This window comes from Pezoporus flaviventris, unplaced genomic scaffold, assembly GCF_033815535.1.
Source record: "Pezoporus flaviventris isolate CSIRO_AGI_PZ_B2104156 unplaced genomic scaffold, CSIRO_AGI_Pfla_v1 ptg000047l, whole genome shotgun sequence".
In the NCBI taxonomy this organism is placed as follows: Eukaryota; Metazoa; Chordata; class Aves; order Psittaciformes; family Psittacidae; genus Pezoporus; species Pezoporus flaviventris.
This window is the reverse complement of record NW_026892595.1, coordinates 12794719-12808274: the sequence shown is the minus strand read 5'-3', so window position 1 is coordinate 12808274 and position 13556 is coordinate 12794719. Positions and strand designations below refer to the sequence as shown.

The window sequence follows — 13556 nt, the reverse complement described above, 5'->3', positions numbered from 1 at the left end:
TCTGCTCCCTCCCAGCTTCTTGTGCTCCTCCTCAGTGGCAGAGCATGAGAGACTGAAAAGTTCTTGATCAAGTAAGCTCTATTGAGCAACAACTTAAACGTTGGTGTTTTGAGTAAGCCAAAACACAGCACTGCACCAGCTACAAGGAAGAAAATTAACTCTATCCCAGCCAAAACCAGATTAGGTTTAAAACACACCATCACTATTAGGAGACAAAACATACCACAGAGAAAGGAGGAGTGTATTTATAGAATCATAGAATCACAGAATCGTTAGGGTTGTAAAGGACCTTAAGATCATCTAGTTCCAACCCCCCTGCTGTGGGCAGGGACACCTTACGCTAAATCATATCACCCAAGGCCTCATCCAAAGTTATCTGGGTAAGTGTGTACATGGCAACTGTTTCACCTACCTCAGGAAGGTTTCATTTGTGCTTTATGAATTTTGTCTGGGGCTTAATGCTGTAATGGTGGTATGGGAGTTTCAGACAATGATTCTCTGTATTCCATTTATTTACAGGTTTCTGGAAAGTTGTGAACTGTGCTGAGAAAAATGCCTTCATCTGTGAAAGGCAGAATTCAAAGTACTCAGGATTTGCTCCTACTGTACTTCCATCTCTGGGAGGATGTCCTGAAACTTGGCGTTTGTTTAAAAACAAGGTGCAGTAGCAAATCTCAGCCATATTTAGCTAATTTACTAGAGGCAGAGAAAACAACTGTCCCTTTTATCTCACTATATAAATTCCCTCACCAGTTTACTAAGTGGTATTCTAATTAGCAGCGAAATAATTTTCATACTGGCAAGTGTGTATCTAATTCTAAAAGAAGTTGAACTTGAATGGTTTAAGTTACAATTTTTGTAAATGTCCATGTGCTTTTAGCTGTAGCTACTTTTTCAGTTTCTAGAATTTATTTTACTCCACAGAAATCCTGTTCCATTATCCTGTCTCCTTTTCTGAGTAACAGAGACAAAAAAATGAAAGGTCACGCTTTTCATATGTGATCAGCTACCAAAAGAACTCAAATTGAGTAACACAAGCAGCAACAAATGTCAAATGAAATATAGAAAACAAGCAAGCGTTGTTATTTGCTAAGTTAAGCGAAAGTACATCTAGCTAGATGAACTTCAAAAAAGCCCCCAAATCAGATGAAAATCACAAATCCATCCCACAGTACAAACAATAGGAAAAGGTTTTAGGCATTCAAATGATACTAAAATGGAGAAGCAGCATATGCCAGTTACAAACCATGTCTTCTGTCCCTGAGAAAATATACAACCACAAAAGCAACATTTTTTACACCAGTATTTGGGAAAAATCCCCATGGGATACTAATACACTGTACAGAAGAGCATTTCTTCCTGAGACCATTCCACTTAGGCTGAGGGTTTACACAAGCTCAGGCTTTAGCACTACATCTGCAATAGATAACTGAAGGAACTTGACCTCAGAGATACCTGCCCCAACCTGTGTTCTCAATCAGGAAATAGTTTCAGTCCCTCAAAAGTTCTACTTTTCAGTAATGTTTAGTGTGAGGTGTCCCTGCTCAAGGCAGGGGGGTTGGAAGTAGGTGATATTAAGGTCTTTTCCAACCCTAACTATTCTACGATTCTATGTTACCCAAAACCTCTATTTGTGCATCTTGGATATCCACTTAACTCCTCAAAAGCTTTTGAAGGCTGCCCATTCTTGCCGAGCACTAACATTGGAAGCCCACAGGTTTGTAAATGTGCACACACATCACTGTGATTACCTGCATCACCTTGGTGGCTGAAAGAGTTCACATTTCAGCAGATCCCTCATCTGCTGCTCTCTACATGCAAGGACTAGAACTGTATTAATCTAACCCAGTGGTTCTAATACTCTTTGACACCTGAAATTTTGTTTTTTCCTTTACTGCCCACAGTGTTATAAAATATTTGGATCCAGAGAAGAAGAAAGACTGACTTGGCACTCTGCTAGAAGCTTTTGTATAGAATTAGGGGGAAATTTGGCCTGTATACAGAATGAGCAAGTGCAAGGTATGACGTTTGAATCTTTCAGGACTAAGTATGAACCCAGCACATTTCACCATCTAATGACAAGGCCAAACTAGCCTTTAGAGCTAAACAGTGTAACCTATGAAGGAAGATGCTTCATCCAGACAGAAGACTGGAGTGTGATATTATGACACTTCTTATCTCTTGGCATAAGTGTCATGTGGAGGGAACAGAATAATCTGTTACCCATGGCCTTGGAAGATGGTGTAAATAGTTCATAGTAATGAAATGCCTACAGATATTCAAGTTAGTAAACAAATATCCATCAGAAATGATATATGTGTAGTTGATGTTACCTTGAGGAAGACTGATTAATCCTTTTGAAGTCCTTTCTAGCTCTAATTTCTACAATATTCCCAAGAAGTCTGTATCATTTTTATAAAAAATATCCTTTTGTATTCCCTTAATGAAATCAAACTGCTTCAGTCCAAATATCAGTGTTAATATTTCTCTTTTACCATTCTTTCATACTCTAACGATACTGAACTTTATATTTCCAAAATTTTTTAAGTTGATTAGTTGTTTCATTTGAAGTTTGGTTTACACTGAATTTGAAGAAAGGCAACTCCTCAGCTACTCTTTTCCTATGATCTTTTTTTTTTATAATAGCCTTCTTCACCTTCCACCTAAAGGATGTTGCCAATAAAACATGGATCAGACCGGACGACATTAACAGAGAGAGTACATATATTTGGTCAGATGAAAGAATTTTTTGCTATTATAAGTGGGTAAGAGGATTGCCATTTAGAGATAAATATATGCAAGCTGACAGGAAGTTTATTACAATACAGATAAACAGAAAAAAAATCAGAAAACAGGTAACTTAAATAACATAGTCAAAGTTAGAGTAATGAGCCTGACTTCTGTCCCAAATAGGATCCTATATTTCAATGGCTTAAAGCAGAAGTCGACGGAGTATTTCAGGGACCAAGTTTTTAAAGCTGTAGCTGGAGACTAATAGGCCTGTTTAGAGTCTACGTTTATTGTCATTCCTTTGCAGAAGTTTAGAACTGTAGAAATGGTGGGCTGTATTATAACTGTAAGAATTAATTAAAATTACTCGAATTGTTCCGTTTACTAGCTGGGATTTTTACTTTGTTTTGTTGTTCTTCCTTGTACAGCATGAATCCATCTGAAAATGCAACTATATTCAGTACACATTACCATAAACTACATGGTAAAAATAAATAGCTTTGGTGTACTTTAAGAAATTTTAGTAAACTGACTAAAGTTCTTCCAGTAATCTGCCAAAAAAAATACATTTGCTTGAGGTATATAACACATTTAGTTCCCAAGAAACAATAAATGAAAATAAGAGCCAGAAAATGAGAAAAGAAAGCTATTAACTTTGCCTCCCCAATCTTATTTCTGTTATTTTACCAGACATTTTGTACTTTACTGCCTCTAATTTTATTTTTTATTTTTCCCTAGACTGACTGCATTGTAGTGACTAAAGAATCTATACATGAAGCAAGGTATTGGAAAAGTGCTGACTGACAGCATAATAAAAGCTATATTTGCCAGATGGACAGCAGTAAATTTTATGTTTTACCTTCTTTGTTGGAAGGCGCTTACTGAACAATCTGACTATACGCGTCCTCAGTTGTAACTGCTTGAATGCGCCTGTAGCAGCCAGGGTGAGAGAAGTAGGGCTACTTTCCCAGCTCAGGAATTCCGGACTCAAAGCCTGTTTTGTGATAAGGATTATAGAAAAGTTTCATCTTTACAGCCCCTCCCCTACCAGCATACCCACTGACACTTAGAGAGAATGACTTCACCTGCCCTACAGACATCTACACTCAGATCAGTTGCCTGCACATGGCGAGTAGATAATTTGAAGGCAGGATTCACTTGCCTCATTGTGAGGCAAATGTCCAAAACAGGTTGTTAGAAGATCTATGCCTTCAAAATACATTTTTATCTATTGACAGATAGATAAAATGCTTAGCCATTTATGCTTTATCCAGCTAGCACAAACCCTCACACATACTCCTCTGGGGGTTAACTAAGGTCAGTTAAACAGGTTAGTTTGCTCTTCAGTCTCTAAAAATGCTTTCATATTAAAAGACCAGGAATAATCAGAAGGGTGAAAGTTCTAGTTTAATTTATGTATCCTCAGGGTGGGAAATACATCCGGAGCATAGCTCACTGCAGAGTCTGCAGAAACAGAAATAGGGAACTGCAACTAAAAATACAGGAAGAAACCACAGCTGGGCCAGATGTTTCATGGCTCTGCTCCTTACAAGTGCAGAAAGATGCATAATGGTGTCATTTTTTTGTAGCAAAAAAGTTGTAGCAAAAAAAATTGTAACAAAAACAATTGCCAGAGTGTTCTTGATACTGACTGAATATGAAGGCAGTTTTTTGTCCTTTTTATCTGTCCACAACTCATTTTCTGCCTCTCCCTAATCCCTGAATATACTCTACAGTTAAAAATAATTCCAGTTTACCATTAAAATATATCTCAGTGTTTTAGGTAAGAACTTGATGATGGTGCTGCCACTATAGTCATCTGTTACTCAAAAGTAATACTGCTTTTTCACTGTTTTCTCCCATTCCTCTCATATTTGTACCTTTTTCCTACAGAGCCTGAACGGTTTCATCCACAACTGCTCCAGGTTCTGACTTCATCCATTATGATAACAGCAGATGTTTAAGCATTCCTTCTAAAATGAATTGGGAAGAAGAAAAAAAAAAAAAAAAAGCCTGCAAGGAGAAATCTTCAGTTTGCCAGCAGTTTTGATTGTTACAGTAATACATTCCTGCTTCTGCAGGCAGTGCAATATGGTGAGCCCTTATGGATTAGGCTCAATAGCAATGTGGTAAGATTAATCAATTTATAGATGGTGCAGTTAGAAGCTATGATTGGATTACTATCAGCAGGGAGAATTGTAGCATGAATAGATTTAGGATCCCAGGACCGGTAGACAGCACCCACTTCATTTGACTTCACCCATCTTAAATCACTAAACTTCATTTTAGCTAATGGAAGATGGGAACCTCTGACACTGCTGGCCTCTCTTTACTAGTTCTATAGGAATCTTAGACACTTAGGTAAAACTACCTGGTTAACTTTTAGGTGGCCATTTTTAGAAGAAGGGAATTTTACCCAACAGGTAAGGCACCAACAGGGTCACTAAGGCTAGTGCCTCGTGATCATTGGCAGCTATAACTTTTTCATTACTTTTTGTTCAGAAGGGTTCACAAGGACATATTATGTGCCCCTGAACACCCTCCTTGTTACACCTGCTTCGTCCCAAAGATTAAAAGCAGTAAAAGCTATACTGTACTAGAAGTGAATATGGATATCCAGGTCCACCACTGCGTAAGAGAACACTTGAGTAAGCATCAGTCTTACTAGATCTATGACTGAGTGACAGAAGGAGCTTCAGCTTCTCTAGCAAATATGCAGTTGTTCAATGCACTTCATTATCATGTTTCTATTGCATTGTTGTTTGAACTAACTAAACTACCTTGATCATAAAAGAGCTCTTTCATCAGTAATAATCTTCTTAACTGGTGATTGTTTCTACAAGCTGTGATTCCACCCTGACATATAACATAGCAAAATGTATCTGGAACTCAGTATCTCTAGGGAGAACTTGGAATAAATATTTTGCAAAAATAGCTTTTCTTGCATAATGAGCAGCACTCTAATAAAGCCTCTTAGAACACTGCATTGTCTGAGCCAATGAACTTGTTGATTAACAGTATGTATCTCCATGAATCCAACAGTGCCTTTCCCCATCAGGCAAAATGCTTGCTCTTAGAATATATAAGCGATCAGTAATCACCAACGTTGACATTAATACTTCCACTCAGCAAATCCATGGGACATCTCTATCCAAAACTGTCTCAGCATGGGAGACATACTGATGTGTTTTACTTTTACGTTGCTGAGTCCTGATTCAATTCAATTCAATATTTAACAATAGTAGCACAGATCTACAAACTGAGTTCTCTATGGGACTGTGAAAATGTGCATTTGTATAAATCCACTCACCATAAGCAGCAGATGAGAGCATAGAAAAATTGTGTTGAATGTCTGTTTCAATTTTAGCATCATGGCTATTACAGATGGACAGATAAAAGAAAAATAAATTTTTCAAAGTGGTGCTATCGAGAACCAAAACAAAAAACAGCCTGTGTTTAAATAGAACTCAGTGGGGCCTGGAAAACAGCACCTTGTAATGAAAAACACTTTCCTGTCTGCAAAAAATCTGAGGGTAAGCTATGGCAATGACTTTTGGTTTTATGGCAGAAACCTTGCTCTATCTGTTCTGACTGAAATACAAATTTCTAAATATATTTTAAGGAATAATAAGCCTGAATATGCAATGTCAATACCTTTATTTTGCATGTTTATTTTGATGAAGTTGTCATTCATCAGCCAAGATACTGTCGTTTACTGTACTGGGTGATAACGGCTGTAGGAGTTATCTTACATTGTAGGCAGACAGAACGTAGAAATTATGGGACTATTAAACATTTCACTTCAAGTCTAGAATGTGAAACTTTCTGCTGGCAGGAATTTTGTGGGAAGGACTGTAATAAAAAAAATCCACTAAGTATAAAATAAATTATTAACATAAACAGCATTCATACACTGATTACAGCTTTACTGTTACTAGATTCTAAAAAGTGGGGAAAGGAAGAAGAATTGTAACTGGGGAAAAAAAAAGAGCCTGTTATTGACCCAAACAAAAGTTCATACTTCATTGTGATTCTATGGGTGTCACCCAGAAATGCTACAAATTAAAAGCTACAGGCAAATCTTAGGATGAGACCGAACCACTTTGCTTTCTTATTTGTATTAGAGAACTGCTGTTAGCTTTAGTGACACAGACTTCATGGAAAATCTGAGTTTCTTTTGATCTGGTTTTGTGTAGTTTTTCTTTAATTCATTTCCCAGGCCATGCTCTGAACTTTGTATCTATTCATTCGCAACTTTCATTTTAAAGTGCATGTACTAATTGACAATGTTACTGTTTCCATAATTTCATTGCTTGCAGGAAAATATGAGGCTACTACATAAATATTCAATGAGCATCAGAGTATTCCATGCAGTGTCAGACTTAAAGCTGTTCAGAAATTTTATATGAGGATTATTACCTTGAGCATAATATTAAATGGGAAATTCCGACAGCAAACTATGATTTAGATTATTATTTCATTTAAAGTAAAATTATTATCTGAACCTCCTGAGGGTTTGGGATTTTTACAGCTTTTCTTTTTCTGTTTTTTACAGTACCTTTTATTTATACAGATTTGTTGTTTATAACAAAGTAAACTAGAACCAACCCCCCCAGAATACTCAAATATCCTTGAGACAGTCCAAGTTTGATTAGTTTGATTTATTTGGTAACACAGAAGAGTGCAGGCTCTCATTGAATCATTCAGCTATGACTGGCTCTCCTCATTGCCGCTCTCGATATAGTCACTGACAATTCTAGCACAGGCTGCCAAAGAATATTTTAAGTGATCTTAAGAAAGAGTTTTTTAAAAAACTTGATCTCAAATCTGAAGAGCTGCTATCCCTACTGAATGGAAGCATCTGTAATGTCTCACTTCTTCCAGATGTACTTCCTTCTGATCCCCCACAGGGTATTGGAACATGTCCTGAATCTGATCACATATATTGGATTCCTTTCTGAAGCCATTGCTATAACTTCAATGCCAGTCAAGCCAGCTGGGCTTAGTCTGTGACACAGTGCACTCAATTGGGTAATTATTATTTTTACCTAAAGATAGGATTTCAATCTTGACATAAAGAAAACTCACTTAAAAAACACCTGAAAACTAATGCAGCAAAATCTACAGGTTAAAAAAAAAAATCAGCATTGCATTTACTTTTCACCATTGATGTTTTTTTGCTTTTCAGTTATGTTGAAATTAAGGTGATGTTTTTATTCCCCAGCTGTTCTTATTTCATGTTTTATTCACAAAATATCTTCTTTTAGTAAGATTTTTAAATTACTTCTTTTTATCTTCATTCCTTCTTTTCTCTATCTGTCCCTACACAAGAGCAGAAGTAAATATCATAATAGCAATCACTTATTCTTAACATGGGGGGATCCAAAAAGGGTTGCAGGTACTGCCTGAAAGTCCTTGCTCTAGCAGCAGGGCTCTGTGGCAGCCTGCAGAGCCAGGGGAGGGCAAAAGCTTCCCTTACCCATATTGGAGGCATCTGGTCTCAGCCAAAACCATGAGCTGATCCTTGGAGCCCTTCCACCTATGCTGCTGAATCATCAGCTACCTCATCCATGCTTCAGGAGGCTATGAAAGAGAAAGGGAAGCACTGTACTGCCCCAAAGAAATTGATCCTTCTGCTTTATATGTTTTCAGATCCTCTTAGCCCTCTTCCTCCACCACCATTGCCAGAAAAATAATTCTTCAGTTTGAATCGTAAATTTGTTTGCTGTGCAGTATTACATGCTACATAATATCCTGTCAAACCATGAAGAACAAATAAACATCTGTAATACCTATAAAAATATCCATTCACTTGAAAATAATGTGCATTTTGCCTGATGTGTAAAACTCTTAATCTTCACTGTGCTTTTACATCTTTCATTTCTGATGAAATCACCCACAGTTGGTGCTGTTCAGCTGCAGATGAACACTACTTTCTGGTCTCTATATCCTTGCTTACTCCTTACCATCAGGAGAGGTTTAATTATCAACCTTACCCTATATCAAAGGCTGTTACAATGACATGCCACTGACTTCTGTGGCAGGGGATATCTCCAGTTATTTTCTGTTGTTTTTCTTGTAGGTAGTATGTTGACTTCGGTAGACAATCTGACTGACTCAAACTTTTTAGCAGAGCATGCAGACTTGTACTCAAGCAAGACAAGTGGCTTTTTGGATAGGAATATATAGAAATGTAAATGGTAACTATTTTAACTTCTATAAATAACAAATAGACTCCACTAAATGGACAGAAATATGAATAAGATACACTGTTGTTTTTAAGGAAATAGTTGAAGTACAATAGAAGGTAGTTAAAACCAAAAAAGATAGAATGATAACATTTAATATGAAAATGCTTGGAAGTTGATGGTGTGAAAGGCTGTAGAAATTTGCTTGGCTTCAATTATGGGTCTTGCATGTGTCCACCAAAGGGATGCCTTCATCTGGGTCTGCCTCAATTCAAATATCCTGTCTATATCTGGTTCAGTAGCAAAGACATGGAGACGTGTTAGGAATATCTTTTGAGAAGCACAACAGAGAAGATAGTGTTAAGAAAGCAAGATATAACATGCAGTTTCAGCTGCCCGTACCTGAGGCAATCATGGCGCCTCATTTCTAAATTTGAACAATCCAGAAACTGCTGTAATCAATGATAGTTTTGTGCAGCTGCTTATGTTGCAGTGTCAGTATGGTTGCCTTCACAGAGGACCACTGACTATCTGCGCCACTGACCTCAGCCCTCCGTGAGGACACCTTTCCTACTCCTGAACTGTGAGAAAGCCTTTCCTGCTCGATTAGCTCTGTGCTCTGGTGGGAAACATGGCCTGGCTGGCTCTCATCTTCTCATAGCTGGGGAGCAACCCACGTGGGAGTTGTGGCAGTCCAACCAGAGTCCACAGCATCAAACTCCTCTGGTTTAGTGTAAGGGGAAAATTAGGTATTACAGTAAAAATTTCTTGATTTTCAACGAGTACTGACGAAATACTAATTTAGAAACTAAAATCCTAGCTTTATTTCTTTTCAGTTTGAAACTTTAGTACCCTAGACTAAAATATGGGGATATGCAACTTAAAACTATTGGAAATGGAATGGAAAATCTGCAAATCATATTTTGGAAAAGCAATTATATTGTTTTTTAGAAAAGGATTTAAAGAAATAAAATGCATTAGAAAACATCCACAGATAGAATTTGAAGAAAGCAGGATTGCATTATTAGGCCAAGTAAAGTAATAACATTAATATGAATATTCACTCATAATGGCAAAGGTCTTTGATATGGAACTATTAGTATTGCTACTAACTTTTTCAACAGGGCAGCTGCTTTGGCAAGACAGCAGTGCCTTAGACTTTCTCAGCTGGGGTGAAGGATAGTCCTTGGGGGACGAGCTTGACTGCTGTGTGGAGCTGCCTGCCTTATCCAGCTAGTGGAATATCCTTCCTTGCTCTTCCCAAAGGGGTTTTATTTGTAAGAAACCTAAGAGTAAGTGACTTCTTTAATATTTGCTCTTCACGTTCATGGTTTTATTTCAGTACTAATATCACATACGGTAATTACAAAAGACTGACATAAAAAGCTGTATTTGCAGTCTTCGTTATCACCTGTTTCAGCATTCAGTCAAAAATAATATGAATATATAGTTATCTTTTCTTGTCTGCTCTGTTCATGTTTTACTGCTTCATAACTTCAGATTTTCTTGCATTGTGTGATGAATAATTAATAACTAAAGATGATCGATATTTTCTTTAAGAAAATTTAATCACCTTTGTCATTTTGCTCCAACATACACATATACTTTCCTGTTAACATTTGTATTCACTTTCTATGGGACAATGTTTTGCTTTTCTTCCTCTTCCTGTACTATGATACATGCTGTTCCAGAAAGGGATGGATGAAGCAATTCTATTTAAATAATAACAGAATGGAAGCATGATCCAGAGAGCATATAGTGACCTTTGAAAATAGTAGAAGTGTTTTTGTTAGCTTTTCTTTTTTTCTTTTTAATATTGTGTTTCTGTGTAACCGTGTACCATCTGCTTTGGTCAGGAAGTAGAAATATCACAATATCGTGAGCCAAGCAGCCATGTGGTATTTTGGAGTTTAACTGTTAATGCTGAAAAAAAGTATGATTTCCTGCCCTGTTTCACAACCCTGAGGTTGGGGATGGTTTTGTGGTTCTGTCCTTTTCCGCCACTCAGAGCAGGGCTGCAGGTGAGGGGTATAGCAGACATACACATTCGTAGTGGTGTCAGAGCATTTCCTGAAAAGAAAAATTCTCCTTTTAGGGCAACTCCTAGTTTTCTTTGGATAGTCAGGGCAATAAACACTACAGAAGGCTTATCCTTTGTCGCTAGATATGTTGGAAACACAGAAACTCCCTGTCAACACAGACTTTATTTGATGCAGCCCCCATGTGCAATGCCAAAGTATAGAGAATATTCCCTGACAGATTCTCCAACAGAACAGTATTTCAGCGCAAGCCAATATTACGTTACATTGAGCTCTGCATCCTTCCAAGGGACAATTTAACAATCGCATTCCCTTCCTGTTCACAAACACCCAGGAGCTCAAAGCATTGCTGTGCTTCTGCTGCAGCACCCCAGCTCCTGGTGCTTCCTAGGCTGGGACACACACCCTGACTATCCCTGCGGCTCAGGCTGCCCATGGGGAAGACCTGTTCCTGCACTGGCCGCCATCCCGCTATTCACCCAGAGAGCCAGGAAAGACCTTGCAGATGGCGCCCTCTTTGCACAGCCAGGAAAAACTGCATAAGAAACCTTAAACATAATTGTAGATGCAAATGAGCGATGGTAAATTGAAATCTGCCGGGTCTCTAAGGAACTGTGTGCAGTACAGGAAAAATGGCAAATATCCTCAGTGTTTGACCAAGTTGTCTCCAGTCTCTGCAGGTATGCAGAACCAGTGAAGAGGGCAAGATTTATTAACCAGAGGAGAAGAGAAAGTTCACCTAAACCAGCTGGACACTACCTGTGCTTAGAGATTCTTCGGTTATTGAAAAAGGAGCAAGAAGGGAGCTTTAATATACAAAATAGCAGTTTTATTACAGTGAATATCAGATTAAAAATCAATCTCACCTTTTCATCTCTGTTAATTTAGCAAATGCGTTTCCAGGAGAAGTGATGGGGTAACCTTGATGCAGAGTCCTTTTGCTAACATGAAACTGTCAGGATGAAAATGTGACCTTTTTAGATTTTGGCTAAACATTTGTCTTTATCTTTGACAGCCATTCTTAAAGCCGCTGCAAATGTAGAAGGTAGGATTTAATTTTCCTTCCTAATAGTTTCAAAGAGACACAAAAATAAATATTTGGGATTTTTTATGATTTGGTATTTATTATTTATTATTTGTGGTTTAGATATTTATTTATATTGGCTTAATTTACTTAGTTGCCACTGAATTAATTCCCAACGTAATTTAGCAGTATCCACAAGACATTTAAGGCATCTTAGGATAACTAAATGCTTTGGTAAACTGACCACCTCTTCTTTGCTCCTCCATTTGCATGCTAAGACCTATGAGGGTGACTGACACAGAAACATTAGAATAGGTTTTGTCCCTAGTAATCAAGGGGGAACTTAGACCAATAGTTTTCAATATTGTATTTATTTATGGCTACAGTACACCCACTTCTGTTTGCTGTATTTATTTACAGATGCCAAAAAGGACAAAGAACATGGTCACATGAATATGTGGATACTACTTACTCTGGTCCTCATCATTTTATTAGGAATGAGCTTCATTACTTATTTTTTATTCAAGATCAAAACTCAAAGTGAGACTGAAAGAGAGACGAGGCAGTACAGCACAGTGCTAGAATACAACTGTGCCCTAACTCGAAGGGATGATGAAAATGATTCTACCAACAAAAAGTGAGCAGAGTGTTTTCTAATGGGGTAACACAGCCAGATGATTAAGCTTAAAAAAACATATCTAGCTTGAACAAAGGAAATGCACCTAATAGATATTATGAACTAAAATTAGCAATTATTCCATTCTTTGGAAAGGATTAAGAGCTATTGCTGTATGCTCTTCGAAAAATACTCTCATGACAGTGCAACCCAGTAATGTATAAAATGGCTAATTAAACAAGCATGAAGCTAATGGGAAGTTAGATTTAAAACACCCTATTGTTCTCTCTTTTTAGAGATATGTGGCAGCATCACATACAGGCAAGTGCTGACATACAGTAAGCACTCTTTCTGCAGAGCACTCAACCCCAAAGCCTGCGTTTTAAGACTATATCTCACCATAATGCACTGAAGCATGCATATGCTACTCAAGTAAAATGGTGTTTGGAATAAACAAAAATTTACATGAATTGGTTTTCCCCATTACTGCCTCTGTCTTGCACTCTTTAAAATTAAGTTTTAAAATTAATTTGTACTTTGTGGACTATTTTGAAAGGCCGTTTTTTTCTCCAAATCACTGGTTAAAAGAAAAGTTTGTAAAGATCAGGCTAATCTGTATTGGCCCTAGTGAGATAAATTCACATGAAATAACAGCACAGTAGTTCTACCGTTGATCGGAGACAATAAATGCCAAATGTATACATAGCGCTCAGTCTGTCAAGTTACCAATCAAAATTAAATTTTCCCTTCCAGGTTAATTCTTCACACTGAAAGAGTTGATATTGTTCAGTTCATCAAATGAAATGAGTATAACTCTTGTAGTAGTGAAGACCTATTTGGCCAAAAACTGTCCACATATTTTTTTCTGAGTTTCCCAGGTACATATGTATGAGATTTCAAGAGCATTCATTTAAAGTGCACTCTCTGTTTCTTTGTCTTTGAGGGTATAGACTTCGCAA

At 37.4% G+C, this 13556-nt stretch overlaps 1 pseudogene; it reads left to right on the top strand.

The window, feature by feature from the left end:
• Window positions 1–13465, top strand: part of LOC133276941 (macrophage mannose receptor 1-like) — a 64505-nt pseudogene extending 51040 nt beyond the window's left edge.
• Window positions 13466–13556: the final 91 nt, after the last annotated feature.